This window comes from Cucurbita moschata, unplaced genomic scaffold (genome assembly GCF_002738365.1).
Source record: "Cucurbita moschata cultivar Rifu unplaced genomic scaffold, Cmos_1.0 Cmo_Scf00040, whole genome shotgun sequence".
Taxonomy (NCBI): domain Eukaryota; kingdom Viridiplantae; phylum Streptophyta; class Magnoliopsida; order Cucurbitales; family Cucurbitaceae; genus Cucurbita; species Cucurbita moschata.
In genome coordinates, this window is record NW_019268556.1 from 447,752 (window position 1) to 453,751 (window position 6,000).

Genomic DNA, 6,000 nt, shown 5'->3' on the forward strand with positions numbered 1-6,000 from the left:
GTAAAAAACTATCTCATTTTTAGTTATACTTATGGTTATAACAAATTAATTTAGGATTCAGTCTTCTTTCTTTATCCAATATTTTACGGATCATGTAATAATCAAATCTAATTTTCACGCCGTTAATTAGATTTTTGTTAGCAATTCTATAAATCAACACACACAAAATTATAAAAAAAAAAGTTATAATAATAATTAATAAATAAATAACTAAAAAAAGGATTACATAAAAATAAAAAATAAAAATAAAACTTACCCACCTCTCTCTCAACTAACCTCTTGTCCCAATCCCATTCTATCTCCTCAATTCACACCGCACAATATTACAGTTAGGCCAAAAATAAATAGAAAAAATGTAAAAGTAAAATGACTTTCAATCAAGGCAGATTTAGAGATAGGCAGATTTAGAGATTTTGGTCTGTTATTAAGGTAAAAAACTATCTCATCTTTGGTTATAGTTATGGTTATAACAAATTAATTTAGGATCCAATCTTCTTTTGTTTATCCAATATTTTACTGATTATGTAATAATCAAATCTAATTTTCATGCAGTTAATTAGATTTTTGTTAGCAATTCTATAAATCGGTAAGATTAGGCAAACAATAAATTAAAATTGGCCAATGATATCTGTTTAGAAAATAAATACCCAGGAGGAATGTCTGTTTAGAGAATGAAAATCTATTTATACCGTCAAAAGTGAGGAGGGAAGATTGAGGAAAGATTTGGTGAACAAAATTTAAAAATAAAATCGAAAATATCAAAGGAAGAAACTCCATTAAATTTTGTCTAGTAGCAATATATTCCCTACAACAATAATAATAGAAAACAAAATATTTAGTGAAAATAGCATTTTATATATATATATATATATATATATAACATTTCAAGACTTTTAACAATGGACCAAGGTAGATTAGAGATAATGTTAAGTCATGGGCTCACATAGCTTTACTCGAATTTCAAAGGACGAAATCAAACTTTCATTAAAAATATATTCGTGACAACGACTTAAGCTAGCCAGGTAAGTGGCCTTACTATCGGCATGGTTATATTTGATGTTGACACGTGCCTGTGGTTCTGCACATGTCATATATATTGGTATGTGTGAATTATCTGTGAATCGATATGCTTATATTATGTTTATGTTATGTTATAATATGTGGATTGTATGACAATAATTATGGTACGATGTGTTCAAGGATATGTTTGAGATAGGATACGAGAAGAATGCACAAAATGAAATGTAACGATAGAAGTAAGATATGTTCATGAAACGTTAAGGTTAGGTTACATACCAGAGTTCTATGGACAGTAGAGATTGATGAAAGAATATGGTTAGGATATGGGTAGAAAGGGATAGGTTTGTGATAGATTGATAGAACGATAGCGTTAGGGTACGTTCCTGTAATGATGTGACTAAGGTACATTCACGTAACGATATGACTGTGATAGGTATAAGAACATTAAGGCTATGATAAGTTAGGGAACAATATGACATGTTATGATACGATATATTGTGATGTGATGTGATGTGTTATGCTTAGATTGTTTTGTGTGACCATTGAGGTAATTGTTGTGTGAATTGCACGTTATGAAACGACATGTTAAAAGCATGGAGCGTTATGATATGTTTTCTAAATTGTCTGTATACAACATGTTATTTATGACACGATATCACGATAAATGAAATGAAATGTAACCCCGTTAGGATTATGTATGATACGTAGACTGAAAAATGAGAAATGACATGCTAAGCATGAAAGATGATAGCGGGGTTATATTCATTAATGATAAAAGTAGAAATGTTGGGGACCTTATGCATTATGTGTGCTCATGCATTTAGGGGGGTTCCCCTATTCCATCACGAGGGTACGGATACGTATATCCAATGGCAGGACAACGATCATTATGTTTTGCATAGCACTGCCATGACGGTTACTAGTTCTAATAGGTGTCCGGCCTAGGGAGCGTCCCAGTGTATGCTCGCCCGACAAGTAAGGTGGCCTAACGGTGTGCGAACGGACTAATGAGCCCATACCCGCACATGGGCTATGTGTAGAGTATATGGTACATGTCCAAATTACCCATTAGGATAGTACCGTAGAGAAATAGATTGAAAGGATAGGTCCCGTCATTGCACTCGCATGTTCTTGCATTTAACCCCAATAGTGGGGTCACTTACTCAATATTTCTTTAAATACTCTAGCCATGTGGTACTACATTTTTCAAGTTAAGGCAACGCATTCCTGTACGGCTGACGACGGCGTCGCAACTTGAGACTATGACACATGCATAGGATAGTGGTATTTATTTTCTTAGACTTAGGCTAGAATAGAATGTTTTTAACTTAAACGCTTATTTATTTTATTTCGGGTCTTTTGTTGTGTCGTTTTAAAGATGTTTTTGAAACACGTAAGTCCATGGTTGTGTTTTAAGGTAAAGGTTATGTTTTATGAAATTTAAATGAAGTCTTCTGCATCCAATGTTTAGGATATGTATACAGTAGCGAGCTTAAATTAAGTAGAAAATTTTGGGTCGTTATACGAAGAAGAATATATATGGTTTAGTTTACTATATGCAAAGTTATTTACTATACATAGTTATTTATGGTACGTAGTTATTTACTGTAAAGATAAAAAAAAAAAAAAAAAACTCAGTTACCAAAAAGGCACTGGAATTCTCGCACCCTCCTTGTATACGCTTTCCCCTTACGCCCACGACACGTCAAAACCTTTACATGCTCCTCACAGATCAACCTGCAAGAGATAAAAGAGTGAAAACAAAGAGGAAGGAAATAATGACGAGCGATTACCCTCGTAACTTCGGTGAGACAAACGAACAAATGCAATGTCAAATCACTGTCTCGACCAGCTTCTTGGCTCGATATAGGGATTTTCATCAAATTTCACTGTCTCAACCATCCCAAAGCTAAAATTTATCTTGTTTAAGGCATTCAAGAATTTGAGTTATTAAAGAAACAAGATGAACGTTCTAATAGAAAACAACTACCGGCAATACTTGGAGCAACTTCAAGGGACAAAATTCAAATGTACTCATGTTTATACAGCATTTGTTAGCTCCAGGTATTGTGGATGATATAGTATTTGTTAGCTCCAGGTATTTGACTATGTGTTCTCCCTATGGAGCATGTTTATCTACATAAAGCTAGGGTGTTAGAGTTAGGTTGGTTAGACCATGACCAAGATCAGGATGCCTCTAGTAGCCTGAGCACGATAGGATTGTGAGTAGTGGTCAGAGAGTCTAGACCCTAGTGCTCCCACACTAAAGATCTTCGTGGAGACAGAATAGAGTAACCTGGAGCTAGAAGCCCAAATTAAGCCACCTAACTAGCCTAGGAATCCAATAAAAATCTTCATCTCCTATATGTGATCAAGATGTATTTTTAAAATCATGAGGTTGACAGCAATATGTAATAGGCTCAAGCGGACAATATCTGCTAGCGGCGGGCTTGAGTTGTTACAAAATAAAATAGAAAAAGATGGTCAAGATGGCTGAGTTGGTCTAAGGCGCTAGTTTTAGGTACTAGTTGGAGAGGAAGGGAGGTTCGACTTGTTGTATCATATGACATTTTTTATACTCTAATCCACCAAGCAAGGTAGCTGTGGTGCATGGTGGAGCCTTGATTCACGTTTATAGAGAATAAGTTCTAGAAAACGTGGGCAAGGAAAATCATTGAAAACATGTTGTGAAAGTAAGCTACGTGAAAGTCAATTACTATTGAAGACCCTTACATTTTAAAGTGATTTAGGTCTGGCAAGGCTTGCCAATGACTTGGAATTCTCCCATGTGGATCGCAGCAGAGTTCAGACTTTTGGTGCATTCCCAACTAATTTCATCTACAGGGAGATTTTTCCATTTGACTTGGAATTCTCGAATGCTTCGTACAAATCTTCTGACTTTCTAACCCTGTTGGCTAGAACAATAGCTTTGGTATAGGTGTTCCTTTATGATGTTGCGCATCGACCCACTATTCTTACTTGACTGAATGTGGGTTAGCATGCACAGGGCCGCATGTTCGCCCTTTCAACTCAGCGTGTCGACCGCTTCGTTACTCTTTCCTATTTTATGTTCGACCTTGAAGTCGAACTCATTTAATGATTCTTGCTACCAAGCTTGTTATGACGTCAACTTCAATTGATCGAAGAAGTGGAAAATGACACTGTTGTCTGTTTTCATCACGAAGTTGGATCCCAAGAGATATTGCCTCAAGACTCTAACACAATAGACGACGACGAACATTTTTTTTCCGAAGAAAGTATATCTCCTTTCCGCATTATTGAACTTCTTGCTTTCATAGGCGATAGGATGGCGTTCCTCGAAAAGGACACCCAAGGGACAAAGTCGAATGCATCAATCTCTATTTTGAAAGTATTAGAGACGTCTATCAAACCGAGGATAGGTCCCTTCGTCATGATTGCCTTCGGATCTTGAAGGCCTTTTGACACTCGTTTGACCACGACCAAGAGTGATTTTTGTTCAAAAGTTCTATTAATGGGGCGGCTTGTCGTGAAAACCCTTCAACGAACTGATAACAGTAGTTTTCTAATCCCCAAAAGGATCGTTCAGTCACTAAAGTGGGGACTCTCAAATAGTGGATTGCATTTATCTTATTACTATCCATTTTGATTTCTCCACACCTGATGAAGTGCTCGAGGAAGGTGACACATCTTCGTCCAAAGTCACATCTCTCCTTGACGTATAGCTGTTTTTTCCGTAACTCATCAAATACTAGCTTCATGGATTAGGGTAAACAGATAGAGAATGTTTTTTATACACTTAATTTTTTATCCAAAACTTATATTCCTACCCTCAGAAAAATTCTTGATGTTTAATTTTTAATTAAAATCTAAGTAATTGTAACGAAATTAATATGATCAAAGAAGAGAAAGATGTCATGTGATGAAATCCATTTTTTTTAATTAGTTAATTAATTAACTAACTAACTACAACCACGATTTAATATTTATTTTTAATTCTAAATTTCAACCATGTTTTAATTCTAAACGTTTCCTCTCCCATTTAAAGAATACATGTAAGAGACTTTGAAAAGATCAAGAAAATGAAAAATCAACGAGAAATAATATTTCTAAACATTATTCTATCCATTTTGAGTATTATATGGGTTAGTATAATTAATATTAAATATCATATTATAAATTAATCTTCCAAATCACGTTTTGCATGCAACTATATTTTTAAAATTATGTTCATATTCGTTACATAATATGTTCTACTTTCAAATATTTAAAATCTAGACTAGAGTTTGAAAAGGTAAAAGAAAATAAGAAATTCAACGATAGAATGTTTCATAGCATTATTTTATCCATTTTGTGTAGAACATTGATTATGTATTATTAATATTAAAGATCATGTTATAATTTCATGCGTTGTGTCACGGTCATGCTTGTCCAAGGCATATTGTCCATGATCGCATGCCCATTACACGCCGAAACCCTTGCCTTGTACTACTTTACTACTATCTTTTACTGTTTTCATGTTTTATTATATCCTTCTTGTTTCTTTAAGAGTATGATGTTTCGGCGAAATCATGGCTACTCGTGGTAAACATGAAATGCTTCAAATTGTATAAAGGGGGATATGACTAGTTGTCAAATTCTGCCTACCGGAAAAGTTATATACTGTTTAAGTCGTTGTTGTCTTTTTGCTTGCATGCTATATAACACCACTTTCAATCTCTCTCTCTCTCATTCTTGCTTTAAGAACTCTTTTTCCAAAACCTTTCAACACATTTTCTAAAATCTTATTTTTAAATCAAGACCTGAGGCTTGAATATACGTTGTCCAACTGTAGGCAACGTGATCTGAAGTTGACTTGATTCACGCAGTGCTGAGAGTGAGTGCCGCACAATCGCCAAATCTGCTACCAAGAAAAGGCGATTGTGACACGTTGCGTGCAAGTGGCTTTTTTAGATTTATATTCTTTTTATTAGTTAAATCCTTTATAAATGTGAACACATA